The following is a 17,040-nucleotide window of genomic DNA, read 5'->3' as shown; positions in this document are numbered from 1 at the left end:
CGGCACAACCAACAGGTGGGAGTCATTATTTCGCGACGCACACAGCGGCGTCAAGTCGTAAAGGAAACCAACGTTAACGTGACGCAAATGACTGTGGGTCGATTATGACAGCGCAACCCGGAAAGCGCCGTTTGTTTTGACGCAATAGCGTCAAATTTACCCGCAAACACTGCCCTTTCAGCAGAGGAGAACCAAAATGGATCCCTGATGCCACAACAGACCCCAGGAAGATGACAGCAGACCAGGAACCAGCCAGGATGATCCATACAGGAACCAAGACATATATAGAAAAAAAAGAAAGTGTCGCTTCAGTGCAGAGGAGCAGGAAATCCTGGTTAAAGAGGTGACGGAACACCAGCACCAACTGTTCATCACCTCTAAATTGCCAATCAGCAGGAGAGAGGCCATATGGCAACAAATTGTGGACAAGATCAACAGTGTGGCTGAAGAACGCAGAACAGTCACCGAGTGTAAGAAACGCTGGCATGACTGCAAACGTAGGACAAAGGAAAAAATGGCCAGGAACAGGAAGGCAGCACTGCAGACTGGAGGTGGGAGTCCAGAACACCAGGAGGCCCTGGACCACATGGAGGAGATGGTCGCAGCCGTCATCCCTGAGGAGATCATCACAGGGATTCAAGGACAGGACAGCGCAGACTACCACGAGACAACGCACATGCAGGGTAAGTCGCATGGGGAATTATAATGCAATAATGATAACTGCAACCGGGGTGGGGAATACCTACTACACAATGCATGTAAGTCAGCATATATATGAAGTGGCATGGGTAAAGGGGCACGGCAGGGGGGCATGCCCAGCACAGACAGAAGCTGAGGCACGACAAAACACAGCACCAACAACAGTCCCATGGGGGCATCCTGTCATGACAACAATGGAGCTAAGGGAAAGCCGCGGCAGGTGGGAAGGCCACTACGTCAAACTTACATCCAGGCACTCGTCAGTCAAAATGTATCCCACATCAACTAGGTCCCTATCAGTAATCCAGTAGCCAAAACAACTACTGCAATGTAACTGCGACAACAGTTGACACTAACACCTCTGATCTCTGTGCAGCTATAGTAGCTAATGGCAGGAACCTGCCCATGGAACATACATACCTAAATTAGGGGGTGAGGATGACATCTGCAACTATTTCCAGAAATAAGACAAAGGCACCTGTACACTCAAATGCCAATTTCCATAGTTGACACATACATCAGCCAAAGTAAACAGCAATAGGAGCCACACAGCACTAAGGACACACGCATGCTGCATACGTCAGGGTCCCTCACGTGCCTGGCTAACAAGGCAACATCACTAATGTCATACTGCTCAGACAACAACATTGAGGAGGGGACACATGCAACTGGTCACTGAAACACACCTGCACAGTCTGAGAACCAAATAGGACATTGATACGATAAACAGGGCAATCCAATTAAACACACATTACCCAACATCAGCTGGAAACATCAACAATGCCTACATCCATATCACATCGTAACATTGCCATGCATAGGATATGCCACATAACAATTACAATTAGGTCAATGTGAATAAAAAGATTTTGGGGCAGGTCCTGAGAGGCAAGTGTGCTGCCAGGGCAATCACAACACCCACAGCCAGTGAAAGGTCTCACCATAAGAATAGATATACACGGAGGGACGAGTAGGACAAAAAGATGGCTATTCCCTAATTGGTACAAAGCAACACCTAGAGGCGATTAGGCAGACAAGTCTGATAACTCTATATCATACATATGACACACAGGTGGGCCATAGGCCTATAACAATGCCCATATGAAGGACAGCAGATACCAATACCAAACCAGAGCACAAAGTAAAGTCATCAAAAGGCTTGCATGTTACGGCAAAATTGTCACAACACAGACACACTAATTGTACCCTGTTTCATTGCAGAGGAACATGGATCTCCTGCCGATATGCCTGTCCCTGATTTCCCTGATGATATGGATGACAAGCCCATAAACATTTCCCAGGAGACCATCCAAAAGGTCCTTGAAACCCTTCAGACCCCACCTTCAGTCACAAGGAGGAGCACAGAACAAGCAGCCATCACAGAAGACCCACCCACCACCCCAATTGTAAGACCTGCCAGCTCCAACACAGCTGAGGACTCTGACGACACTGGCACCAGCTTTGAAAGAACTGTAGTTGGTGTACAGCAGGAGCTGGCCAAGGAGGTGCGGTGGGGATGCAAAATATGGCAGCCAGCCTTGAGGGGGTGTGTTCGTGCATGACGTCATTTGCAGATCAGGCAGCTGCTATGCAAGCCCTAACATCTCTCTTGCAGGAAATTGCGAAAACACAGAAGGAAATCATCACAGCTGTAATACAGTTGACACAACACCTACAACTGCAATCCAGTCAACGCGTGCACGAATGCAACATTGAACCCCTCAGGGCCGACCTGGCTGCCTACCATCGTGATGTGGCTGCTATTCTCAAAAACCAGCAGGCCCTCCTTGTAGCAGTACTGCCCTTAAGAACTTCACAGGGAGCAGTCCCCGGGATGTCTGACTCCACGTCTTCTAACACTGAGGTGTGTGTTGCCCCTTCACAACCAACAACAACAAGGACAAACCAGGCAACACACACATCAGAAGAAGACATGGAACAGATCACATTCTCACGGAAGAGTACCCGGAAGCACTAGTCCCTGCACCATGGCCTACTTTGACCAAGGTCCTACGTTTTGTCAAATGCCAGTCTCACTACAACTACACTCAATGAATGTTCTGCTAACCACTGTATGACTTGTCACCATTGCCAGTGAATGTCTCTCTCCTACTATTCGGCAAATCCTGTCCCTCTGCACTGTCTGTGACATCACCCGAGCATGTCAGGAGCATCATCCAAACCCCTTCTGTAGGATCACCATGTAAGAATGCACCAGAACGGACTCAGCAAACATGGACAATGGACATTTTGCACTATAGCACCTATCAATAAATAGCACTTGCACACCTAATATGTCTCTGTGTTATTTGACACATCAACTCTGCAGTAGATAACTCTAAAGTGCCTGTGTGACAACCATGTAGCTTGTCAATACAACTGTCCTGATATCATGTAGTCTGATACATCTGTGCAGTGGCCAGGATTGCATCATAGCCTTACCATCCTGAGGAGAATAACTGATGAAGGGACAAACCACACACAATCATGCTGTGTTGGACAGAATAATGCTCCATCTATAGCAATTCAAGTCAACTAATGGTGGCTGATAAATGTAGGCACCATGCAATACTAAAACATGAAACTATGCAGCATAATCTAAGCAAACACAAATAAACACTGCATCAATCACCCTTTCTGAGTATACTTCCATGAAGGGAAGTCATGCTGAATTATTACACACATGATCTATGTCAGCAATGAAGGCAACAAGACAAGAGTGTTAACAACACCTCATCTACAAAGATCTCCCTGAACATCACACTGCAGTCCGACCTAATAAATTGCCCACAATACCAAGTCTGGAAGCACACTTTGTGATGTAGAATACCTACTCATCAACACAAATCCTTGGTGATCGATGTAAACTACCAATGGTGGGTCTCCCAAATGGTGGATACTTACCAAGTTAGCACAGGGGTAGCTGCCATGTTAAACCTCCATTTTCTGTGGTGGGTAGCATAGGACACAAATGTCATAGAAAAACATTCACCTACACTGATGTCAAGGCCATGATAAAGGAGCAGTTAACGCATAATGCAAAGGGTTAACTATATGTTTATTCCTATGTATTCACACCAGAGGCAACTAAGGGAAAAGTCATACCTACACTAATCTGACCTGACTACTCCTAACCCACAACTGTCCCTAACTAACCTAAGCTAAACTTACTCTACACATATAACGAATCGATCTAAACATCAACCCCCCACCCACCATTATGAGACAGGACACATGCAGGACAACACATACTAACCTACACACATACTATACTATCCTAAACAATCAAATATTTTTTTGGTGTTTTTTTTAATTTATTTTTTATATATATTTTGTTTTTAATAACAAACAGGAATCCCAACATTGACCCCCACCCACCCACACAAAAAAGAAAAAAAGAAAGAATAAGGACCCCCCACCCTCCTCCCTAACACTAACTAAGCTAACAACCTACACTAACCTAACACTAATCCCCAAAACCCAACTATCAGTACAAAAAGGAAAGAGGAGAGAGGGGAGGGGTAAATGTAAAATATGCAAAAAGTCCTAGAGGTTGGCCCTCCGTAGGGTCCGCCTGATGGACCGAACCCTTTTCTTAATATATGCCACATCCTAGCTTAGCTTGTCCACCTTTGAAATAACTTTGTCCATTTTACGGCTTAATGCCAGGAATGCCGCTGGTCTACAGGAGGGGCTGCTGCAGTCTGTGTGCTGCCCGAGGTGGATGGTGTGGCAGTAGTTGTATGCCCACTGGACTGTCCTGCATGTTGGAAATGGCTGGGTCCAGGTCGTGCTGACGAGGCAGGGTCAACTGTCCCCGCCGTTGCTGGGGCCACTTGGGGAGACCTGGTGGATGTGGTGGTGGTGGCTGTTGTGGGCAATGTAGGGCCACCCTGTGGTGAGGCCCACCATGCCCCGGAGGCCCGATCGGCTTGGTGTTTGCGGGTCATCCTCCTGAACCCCGACTGCACCTGCAGGATGTGCTGGTATCGCATTGCACGCCGTTCAAACTGATGTCTCTCTGCGGCACTCATGTTTGCAGCTGTGAAGAGATATGGCAACTATTTACCATAGGAAATGCATTGGGTGGAATAGCACAATGGGTCAATTGCACATTACTTGTACTGTATTTGTTACAGCGATTGTCACAACATAGTTCATTGAAAGTCTCAGAGGAAGTACATGTGAAGCCTGCATACAAAAGGCCATCTCACACCTAGCATATCCATGTCTCTACATGATGGGTGACATCTGCCTAAATTTCTCATCCAAATAATGGCTAATGCAGCTGACATTATGGCTGAACCTCTTCCGCACACTGACTTCACTACATATGTCACTCTATGTGATAACTATCACAACCCTCACTCAATGCCATTTGTAAATTGTTGTTTGCAAATATTGAACTCATGTGCCATAACCGAATGTGTACACTAGGTTCTAAACAAATTTGCAAAAGGTCACAAGTATGTGTAACATACTGGTTGCTACAGTCCTATGTACCCTATTCCCAATCACATGGCAGTCTTTGAGGGTGGGGTGGGAAGAACAACCAACAATCCCAGATTCAATGCACACCCAGGAGTGTATAGAAAGGTCAACAAGTATTTGCCTCCACACACAACACCAATGAAGGGCTAGCAACAATTTGGAGTCAGCCAAACATTGTCCTATCCAAGGTCCACACATGTCAAAATGCACTGACTTAGGCCAACATCACATACTACCAGTGAGGCATATTTAAACACACACACAGAGGAGCAAGAACACCCATGATCATGAGTAGAATGAACACCTAGGCCATTGCACTGTATTCCCACACACTTCTAGTTCAACTTGTGGAAGTACATGCCCCCGGAAGATCCAACCTACAGTGTACTCAGTCCATCCTCAACTAGGAAGCTGCATATTTAAGACAAGCCTTTTGCAGAAGCTATCTGGGAGAATGTCAGTCTGAAATGCAGACTCAGTCCAAGCCAAGTCCCAGAGCAACTCTTACATTAACCAGTGTATTCCACATGACTCATCCCACTCCCCATAGCGGGCCGACTGGAATGACCTACAGCCCCTAAATCAGAGAGATGGATAAGCATTGGTCTACAGAAACTGAAGTGATATTTGAAATCCCACTAATGCAACAATACCAATGAACGGGCAGCGCATCAAACCTTGAATTCTGTTCAACACACAGTAGTCCATCATGCATCAGTAGCAAACAATAAAAAAAGAACTCATGCCACACTCACTGTAGGTGTCGGGGTCCTCAAAATGAGCCACCTCTCCCACGGTGTACGGTGCAGGTCCACCTGTAAAGCGTGGAAGGAAGAATATACTCAGACTCCGTGCACTGACAAACAATTCAGTTACAATGACAATGTGAGAATATGACATGCGTAATGAAACACTTTGACACATGCTCATACTGCATGGCAGATTTCTTAATCAAAATTTACATTGGATGAGTCTCCTGCTACAGTTACACACCATACTACACACATGCAGTGGCCAGGACAGTCATGTGGTGTCAAAGATACACCTCCATTAGTATGCCCCAACAATATTGGGGTGCATTCATCTCATCATGTGCATCCCAGAGAGACATCCAAAAGCTGGTTACTTGAGGAATGCATGACCCCTCAAACTCAAACAGGCTATGTGGTCATTTTCAACACACACCAACCAGACACACATGTGACATATGTGTGGAGAACATAGCTAACTTCAATTGACATGAAGGCACCACTCATTTATAGCATCATAATGGTTTTACAAATTTCTGTCTAGCTATGGCGTCTACATATGTAGGTATGATGTTTCAACATCCCTTTTTCACTGGCAATTATGACCTGTAGAGTTCAAATAGAGGCATTAACGTGTCGCTTGTCTGACACAAAGGCAACACTACATTACATACAGCTACAGGCATCCGGTATGTGTTGAAAACATGAGCTATCTGACTGCTAGCATTTGTCTTCCTACACATTGTGCAACAATTACCCAGTAGGTTTCCCTAGCATTACACACAGTCAGCTACTTATCTAGCAGATTGGGTAAAAATCATCACATGTCCCCACACAGCTTTCAATTATTCACATGTAATTGATTTGTACTCACCAACATGGCCACCAATCCTGATTCCCAGGTGGTCCAGCAGATCCTGCTACCTGGATATCAGATCAGCCCAGCGGTGCTTGAGTTGATGGTCATTCCTCATGCTACCGTAGACCCGGACCAAGTGATGGCGCACCTTCCCCCACCGGACTTTACGTGCCTCCGTGTGATACCCCTGTATCACACGGCCCCCAGCATCCAGCATGAGTGGGAGGAAATGGCAAACAAGCCAAATAAATCCCCCCATCCTGGCAAGCTGTGGCCTACCTGACATCTTTACAATTACAAAGGTGAAAAATTTAGACCAAAAAGGAAAAGGGGTAAATGGGGAAAGGTAGAGTAGTGAAGGAAAAAGAAAACTTAAGAAAAATAGCCCAACTAACCCCAAATTTAAACTACCCAGAACAGACTCCCACAGACAAAAAAAAGAAACACTGGATTTGACAAAAGTATACAAAACAGACTCAGACAATAGTAGACAACAAGACAATGATCACAAAAGCACAATAGAGAAGGTACACTGGACACAAAAGCACTAAAACACAGGACAACACTTTTCACACAGCCACACAGTCTAGAATAATCTGAGACTGCAAAGTGAAAGTGAAAGTACACTCACAGTACAGATTCTGTAAACAGGATATCCTATTACATCACATCCTGCATAAAATGGCCGCCGTTTTTATTTTTCCGTTATGCGTCATATTTTCACGCATACAGATTGTGCGTCATATTTTTTGACGCATAACAGTGCACATAATGCAGAGTCAAAAATAATTTCTACATTGTTCCCTTACATTTGTGTGAGGCTGAGTTTACAGTTCTAGAGTTGAAATGGAATTCGCTGGCAAATATGAGAACCAAATATGAAAATTATTTTTGACTCTGCATTCTGTGCACTCCTGTACGTCAAAACATTATGACGCCCATGCTGTATGCGTGGAAATATGACGCATCATAGAAAACATGGTGGCCATGTAATGCAGCTTATTAATCTATTATTTTTAATATGATATTTTTTGGCTCTGCATTCTGTGCACTCCTGTACGTCAAAAAAGTATGACGCCCATGCTGTATGCGTGGAAATATGACGCATCATAGAAAATATGGTGGCCATGTAATGCAGCTTATTAATCTATTATTTTTAATATGATATTTTTTGACTGCATTCTGTGCACTCCTGTACGTCAAAAAATTATGACGCCCATGCTGTATGCGTGGAAATATGACGCATCATAGAAAATATGGTGGCCATGTAATGCAGTTTATTAATCTATTATTTTTAATAGGATATTTTTTGATTCTGCATTCTGTGCACTCCTGTACGTCAAAAAATTATGACGCCCATGCTGTATGCGTGGAAATATGACGCATCATAGAAAATATGGTGGCCATGTAATGCAGCTTATTAATCTATTATTTTTAATATGATATTTTTTGACTCTGCATTCTGTGCACTCCTGTACGTCAAAAAATTATGATGCCCATGCTGTATGCGTGGAAATATGACGCATTTTGACAAAAATTTCTTAATTTTTTCGAATTGTGAAAGGAATTTTGTCATGACCAAACGGTGCTAAGTGATACACATTTGTGGTTAGCTATGACACATATCCCTTATTGGATGTATAGAAGGCATTCACAGTGTAATATTAATGATTGCTCAAAATGGTTATTACCCATATTTGTACACATATTTTGGGTAATTGCTGATGGCTAATTTCAAATGATGAATGGGATACCAGGATGTATTCCTTAGCAAAAATGTGTCCACATTTATCACGGTAATCCATTTATCTATAGTCCAAACAGGTAGTGCAATTGTCACTTACACTTTTTATGGGGCTAACCATGTCCTAATAATGATTTTGTGTATCTTATATGTGTTTTACATTTCACATGTAGGCCACACATGCGCCTTATGCATGTGTTTACTTCACATGTACATAATTCTTGTATATTTGGGGGGTGGTAGAGGTGGACTTAGGCCCCCAGCACCCTAGGGTTTGCCCTTCCAGATTTGCTAATTTATCCACGGCTTTCATTTATTCTGTTATGCTAAACCTGCAGCAGCAGGCTCATGGAAGGCCATAGGGTATGATTCACTGTTAGCCATTCAATAATCCCATTTGCCCATTTGACGTTTGCCCTATTGATTATTTGGAGCAATCTGACATACCATTTTGCACTGAAATTTTTTGCTAAATCTCGGCGTTCCTCATGTGCTGATGACAAATAGGTTGTTGATGTATGTGGCCCTTTATGCATTACTTGGTTTAGTGGCATGTTTCATTCTTCCTGCTAGGTTAGAACTGGGACACTACTGTGATCGGCTGCTTGCAAATATTTGGTTGATTGGATGGCATATGTTTATATGTGTGGTCCAATGTAGATCCACTATCAACTGTCTGGGTGTATGTTGTCACTGTAACTTCAAGGTCTCCTCATGAGTTAGTGGCAGCTAATCTTGTTCCAATTGGGCATTGTTTGTAGCAAAAATTGAGAGAAGCCATTGAGGACATGGTCACGTACACATGGATGGTCCCACTCTGTCACAGAACACGTGTAATGAGACTTTCAATTGAGCTACATTTTTGTGCTGAGTGAGAGAATGTCTCAGGTGTCTGGATCAGGCATGTGTCATTGCCACATTTGTACTCCGGTTGGCCTCTGTGGATGGTAATGTATCATGAAACATCATAGCCTCTGTGCAGACACTTGTGGTGTATATTTTTTGTGTGATGAGTGTTATGTCATTATTGCTCAATGAATTCTTCTTCAGCAATTTCAAACTAAAGGTGGGCAGAAATGAATAGGCCAAACCATGATGTGGTGTTTGTTATCTGTGTTTATTTACAATTGTGCAATAAGTGGTGATATAAGAAATTATGAAAAGAAATTATTTACAATCTGTTGGCGCCTACGCACTCCAGCAGCCGTGTTTGGTTGTTCCCCCTCCTGTTGCAGGCCAGCATCCTCCTCTTCGTCGTCTTCAGGCATGTCTGGGTCTGGTTCGAGGAGGGGAATGTTCCTTTTTACACAAATATTGTGCAATATGGCACAAGTGAGTATGATCCTACAGACCATCTCTGGGGAATATAGTAGGCTACCGCCAGTGATGTCAAGGCAGCGGAACCTTGACCTCGTCGTTGTATGCCCACTCTGCAGCAGTAGTCGGGTTCCCAAATGGTGTCATTAGCCAAGGCTGGATGCCATACCCCTGATCAACTGAAAGAAAAACACAGAATGGGATCCTGTAGATGTAGGAGGCACTCTTGTACAGACCTTTGATGGCAGTAGTTGTCTTGTGTTGTCTGTGACTCTTTTGTGTACTAATGTGACAACCTATATTTGTAGGCTAAAACTTTTGCATTGAGTTTTTTCCTTGGCTGAGCAAGTGTTTGTTAGCTAACCGTTTGTCAGCAGTATGTTTTGGGATTTTCAGTACAGTGTGCCCTCCCTAGCATTGTGACTTGTGATACAGGTGTCCGTGTGTCTTCACTGGGGGTGAGATGATAGTTCCATGCAGAGTTAAAAATGAAAGTGTAGTTAACACGTTCATATGAAAGTACCCTGGACATCCCATACCTTAAGACTTATGCAATGTATTAATGTACAGGTTATTGTGACACTTACAATTTGCAAGGTGACATTTAGGCAACCACACTCATTAATGTCTTCACATTAAGCTGTAGAGTAAATTCCAATGTGTGACAGGTTCAATGGTGACTTCAGAAACATGGCTAGTGATGTGAGGACCTCAGTGTGTTCCTGGCTAGGTGTTGCTATTGTGGTATATGTGTTGTGTGTCCTAGAGGGTTGCTGTGCAGTGTGTATATAAGTTGGATTTTTGTACTTACCAACAAGTAGTCCATTGCCATACCGTCCATCCTGGAAGTGTTGGTTGATGGTAGAGTGACAGAAGATGAATGCGTCATGTACACTCCCAGGATATTTAGCCACAATGTTGCTGATCAATCCTTGGTGATCGACTATGGCCTGCACGTTGATTGAATGTGTGTGCTTCCTGTTGCGGTAGAGGTGTTCTGTTGCAGCAGGTGGCACAAGGCGTACGTGTGTGCAGTCGATTGCATCAAGGACGTGTGGGAAGCCACTGATGGTGTAGAACCCCTGTTTTGTTTCCTGCTGCTTCTGCAGTGTGTTAGGGAAGCAGATGTGGAGGGGTGTCAGGCGAATGATGGCATCCAGTACTTTTGGCAGAAATGCGGAGAATGATGGTTGTGATATTCCACCAACCAGGGCACCAGTTGTTTGAAACGAGCCACTTGCCAGCAGGTGAAGTACGGCAAGCAGCTTTGTTTCTGTTGGGATGGTGTGGGGTGTCACCAAAGTTGGGGCCAACTGCTGTTCAATATTTCTCAGCAGCTGCTGAATGGCCTGCCAGTTCAACCGGTACCTCTGTATGATGTCGTGTTCCCTGAGGCCATGCAGGGTTGTTCTTGGGCGGAATATCCTCTCCTGCCTTCTGCGCTGCCTCTGGGGTCCCTGCCGTTGTTGTTGTAGCTGCTGTTGTTGCTGCAGGGCTCTGCGTCTACGTGCACACTGGATAAAAATCACCTCCATGTCTCCCTGTTGCTGCTCTGCTGCTCTGCTGCTCTGTTGTTTGTTCTGTGTGTTCTGATTAAATACAGGTGTGTTTGCCCTATTTTAACGCCTGCCCTGACCCAGGCGTTAAATTTTGACGCACATCGGGCTTTGCGTCATTTTTTTGCTCCGCCTCCCGGCCGAGAGTCATTTTTGCCCGGAAGCATAAATACGACGCGCGGCTGTGTGCGTCGTTTTTTGGACGGGAACGCCTACCCTGCATATCATTAACGCAGGGCGGGTTGCCGCATCCAGAAAATGATGCACATTGCGGATTTTTATCGTCTGCGGGCGTCAGGGTTTAAATATGGGGCAACGTTTGCGCTGATTGTGCGTCCAAAATTTTGACGCACATTCGGCGCAAACGGAGCATAAATATGCCCCTCTGTAGTTACAGGAATAGCTGCCACTGACTCATGATGAGTCCTGGTCCGAACTGTGACAAATTACACCCCAAACAATCTACAGGATCATCATTGGACCACACACATGAACAAGACACCTATGTGCAATTGATCACTGGAAATATGTGGACACGTGCTGTCTTGTATGCTGGTCCACCACAGCCACTTGATAGTTGGGGCTTACTTCTATGGCCTCAACTGTGGTGTCATCATACATATGAGATTGACCCTTGTCTGTCTGTGCAAACAACATGGTACCCACTTCTTCAATGCATGTGTATGACTCACTGTGGGATTCATCAACTAGTGCCTAGGAAGCTCTTACCAATACTCTAGGACATAGGATGTAGAAAATGTGGACCATTGAAATGAACATGCGTCTGCCATCCATCTGGTGCATGCTATGTCACATGTGGTGTCTACGTGACCCTAAAAAGTGGAAGTATACTTTATGGGTGTTGTTACATGTATGAATAAACACATGCCCTTGCTCATTCCAAATTTGACTTGCATCTTAGGATTGGACACATGGACGTCACATTCATACAACCATATGTACAATAATGCTTCATGTGATATACACACACACTTGGTCAAGCAACACATTAGTTGTCAAAGCACACACTTTCAGCCAAAGGCATTTAGGTATTGTACATATGTGCGTCACATTGCTATCCTCTCCTTATGACAAAAATGCACAATTTGTGCCACACATATATGTAGGCCACACTTATGACCATCTATGACGTCAGCCAACTGTAAACATACTGTGAAGGGTGTAGTGGATGATGTTCCGCTGCAGTATGATGTCACACATGTGAACATACACCATCAACACCATACTGTTTTCAATTAGCCAATCTCTGATGTGTTCCTAATGTAAAATAACCAAAAATCAAGTAAAAATGCCCCCAAACCAGTTAATGCACTGTAATTTTGACGTCCCTAGCGGTGTGCGTAATTTTTTGTTTACCAAAACTGTATTTGCGTTATTTTTTTTGGCGCACAGAAGTGAAATTTAGCTCGCATCTAGATATTTGTACAGTCCGTGTATCATTATGTGGATGCGAGTTAATATTAAAATGATGCAACTACAGTTTTGTGCAACAAAAAATGACGCATAACGCGAAAAAGGCGGGACTTTTCATACAGGAAGTGATGTAATAGGATATCCTGTTTACAGATCATGTACAGTGGGTGTACTTTCACTTTCACTTTGCAGTCTATGATCCTTCTAGACTGTGTGGCTGAGTAGAGAGTGTTGTCCAGAGATTTTGTGCTGTATTTGTCCTGTGTGCTATCTGTAAAGTCCTTTTGTGAAATAAATATTGTTTGTGTATACTGTAGTACTGTGTTTTGTCTACATTTGTCCATTTATCTTGTGTATTTCTTGTTTGTGGGAGTCTGTTGTGGGTAGTGTTAGTTTGGGGATACTTTTAGTGTTTAGGTTTACTTTTTTTCTGTCTTTTTACCCCTACTTTCACCCATTTCCCCTTTCTATTTCTTTTACCCCTATTCCTTATCTTAAACTATAAGTATGTCTGGTAGGCCACGTCTTGCCAGGATGGGGGAAGAGGAGTTGGGGGGCTTCATCTGGCTGGTAACACATTTCTTGCCGCTCATGATCCAGGCAGGGGGCAGGGTCATACAGGGGTACCCGACAGATTCGCGCGGGATCCGGTGGGGAAAGGTGCTGCATCACCTGCAGCGTGTGTATGCCAGCCAGAGGAGTGACCACCAGCTGAAGCACCGGTGGGCTGACCTCATCACCAGGGAGCAGGATCTCTTGGACCACCTGGGAATCATGATTGGTGGCACTGTTGGTGAGTACGACAATTGTTAATGTGCACAATTAAATGCTCTGTAGTGACATCAGGGGATTAGTGCATTGTCTGCCAGCTAACTTGATGAATGTGTGTAATGCTGGGGAAACATAAGGGGATCATTGATGCACTATGGCAAGGATCACAATTGCTAGCTGTCAGGTAGCACGTGCTCGGCAAACGTACAGGTAACTTTACCATGAAGGAAATTGGTGCGGCCTTTTTGTCAGTACAGCTAACAAAATAGGAGCCAATCATGTCTACATAGGGTATTATTGACAGAGAAGTACAGATGTACCAACATTTAGGCCAACTATGTTGACGCAATTGCTAGACTGACTTTAGAATCACTACATGATGCTGAAAATGAGTGCTGCCTTCACGTCAATTGATAATAGCAAAGTGGCTCAAACATTGGTCTCATGTTAGTCTGGTGAGTGTGGAAGGAAAGCGTTCATAGAAGTACTATGAATGTGTGGGATTATTTGGTTTCTTGATCTTTTTGGATACATGTCAGTTCATGATTTGAAAACATTGTGAAAAGGTGTAAGGTGCCCTCAGCTAACATCTTAAGATGTTTGTTGGAATTAGTTGAGCCACAATCCAAATATGGATGGCAGTCCAAGTGTATGCATATGGCTTCACATCTCCATGGTTGGTGCAAATCATCATAGCTGGGCCACATCAGTTGACTATATGGAACAACAGGATGGCTTACAGGAGTCCCTGCACCTCCCTCTGTACATTGGGCCTATGTGCAATAAATGTGTCATGGCCACAAGGCATGTTTGACTGGTAATGCAGCCCTCAAGTAACCAGGCGTTGGATGTTTCTCTTGGATACACATGATGAGACGATTACACTCCATATTTTTTAGTGCTCACCAATTATGGGGCAAGTTTGCAACCACATGATAGTTAGGGCCAATGTATGTGTGCAGATATGTGTGTAACTGTCACAGGAGACCCATGCTATGTACAAGTTGGCCGTGAAATATCAGATGCAGTACCATCATGTCTGAATGGCTGCCATGTCCTTATTTAGCCTACACATTGTAAATGATTATGAAATTGTTGCACTGTGCACAGATTTTGAGCACATTTCTTCCTTGCATACCTTGCAGGTGGACCGGCACCCTACACTGTGGGAGAGTTGGCGACATTTGAGGACCCTGACCACTCCAGCAAGTGTTGATATGTCTGTTATGTGTTGTGTTTGCTGGTTATGGACTCGTGTGAGTTGGACGCATAGCAAGGTGTGATGCGTTGGGCAAGTTTTTCACTTGTTCCATGAGTGGGAATGCAGTTCTCACATGTTTTGAGTTTGCCAATGTGTATCCAATGGTATCATGTAGGGATTGTAGGACATCTCTGTAGGCCCCACTGTGATTACAGGGGATAGTCATGTGTCTGACACTTGTATCACCAAGACTCGCAATGGAAGTCAGCCCCTATTTAGTCAGCCTGTCAGACCCACATTCTCTAAGATTGGTGGAGCTAATAGCTTCCCAATAGACATCTGCTTCACTATTTACCTATGTAAGTTTGAAACAGTAGATAGAACCTCCTAGCAGCATGTACTTCCACATGTAGTGCATCAAGTCTGTGGAACCTGAATGTAATGGCCTAGGTGTGCATGCAATTCATGATCATGGGTGTTCTAGCAACTCTGTGTCTGATGTAAGTCAGGCCTCACTGGAAGTATATGTTGTGTACTAAGTTCTGAATTTCCTGACATGTCTGACCCTATGAGTGCTCTAGGGTTTGCTGACTCCAAATTGTAGATAGACCTTACCTGTGGTGTGTCTGTAGAGACAAACATGTGTGGAGTTGCCTATACACTCCTCGGTGTACATGTTGTTGGCAAATTATAGTTGTGTATCCACCGCCCCCCCCCTCAAACACGGCCATGGGTTTGTGAATGGGGTACCTAGTGCTGATGCTACCAGTATGTCACACATACCTGTGAATAAGTGACGGTTTGGTTGCATACTAGTATACACACTCAGGTTTGGCACTTGGTACCATACTGGAAAGTCCAGTTACAACTTGCAGACCAAGTGGCTTTAGTTTTGCTTTCCGTACACTGACATTTGTAGCCCAGCTCTTGGTGGAGGATATGCAGCATGATTCTTAGATGTTAACTGTCAGAACTCAGATTGCAAGTCAAAGCCAGTTGTTATCCATCTTGTGGGTTATGGATGTGCTTTGGGTGATGTCCCCTTTGTTGTCTGGCCTGCCATATACTTCCTCAGGGACATTCAATGCTCTGTATCGTGATATGAGCTGTTACAAGTACAGTAGATGTAATGTCTGATTAACTTGCTGTGCCGTTTCACACAATGCAGTTACTAATGTAGCATATCTGCATTTGTCTTCACAGCAGCTAACATGACTCCAGACCAGGTCCGTGAATTTCAGCGTCGGGCCATGCAATACCAGCACATCCTGCTGGTGGAGTTGGGGTTCCGGAGGATGGCCCGGCGATATCGCCATGAACGTGCGTCCGGGGCATGGCGAGCCTTCCCACAGGGTGGGCCTACTTTGCCCACCACAGCCACCACAGAAACAACCACCAATCAGAGCCAGGTGGCCCCACCCACAGCTACCACTGTTGATCCAACATCTGCTGGACTTCCTGGCCCCATCATTGCCACCGGTGCAGGACAGCCCACACAGACCTCCTCCACCGGTATCCAGACTGCCACTGCTCCAGCTGTTGACCCTGCAGCCTTCAATAGACTTGAACATAAGATGGACAAAGTGCTGAGCAAGGTAAGCCCCCTGAGCCGGGACGTGCGGCACATTAAACGGCGTGTCAAGGATATAAAGAGGACCCTCCGGAGGGCCAACCTCTAGACAGTTGATTTGATGGACATGATACCCTCCCCTCCCTCCTCTTTCCTTGTTCTTACAGTTAGTGGGCTTAGGGAGCTTAGTGTTAGGTTAGTATGGGCTGTAAGTTTAGTTAGTGTTAGTGGGTGGGGGTGGGGGGCTGCTTATTTCTTTTTTGACGTATTACATGTGTGGGTGGGTGGGGGGCTATGTTGGGGTTCTTGTGTTTAAAAAAAAAATATATATATATATATATATATACATTTGTTTAGGATAGTATAGTATGTGTTTAGGTTAGTATGTGTTGTCCTCAATGTGTCCCGTCTCATAAGAGGGGTGGGGGTAGATGTTTAGAACGTTTCGTTACATGTGATTAGTAAGTGTAGCTTAGGTTAGTTAGGGACAGTTGTGGGTAATGAGTAGTCAGGGTAGATTAGGGTAGGTAAGATTTTTCCTTCAGTTTCCTCATCTATGGTTAGCTTTTAATAAATATTTGGTTACCCCTTAATAGTATGTGTTGAATGGTACTTGATCGTGGGTTTGGATTCAGTGTACATCAATTTT

This window comes from Pleurodeles waltl, chromosome 5, assembly GCF_031143425.1.
Source record: "Pleurodeles waltl isolate 20211129_DDA chromosome 5, aPleWal1.hap1.20221129, whole genome shotgun sequence".
In the NCBI taxonomy this organism is placed as follows: domain Eukaryota; kingdom Metazoa; phylum Chordata; class Amphibia; order Caudata; family Salamandridae; genus Pleurodeles; species Pleurodeles waltl.
This window is presented reverse-complemented; position numbering follows the sequence as displayed.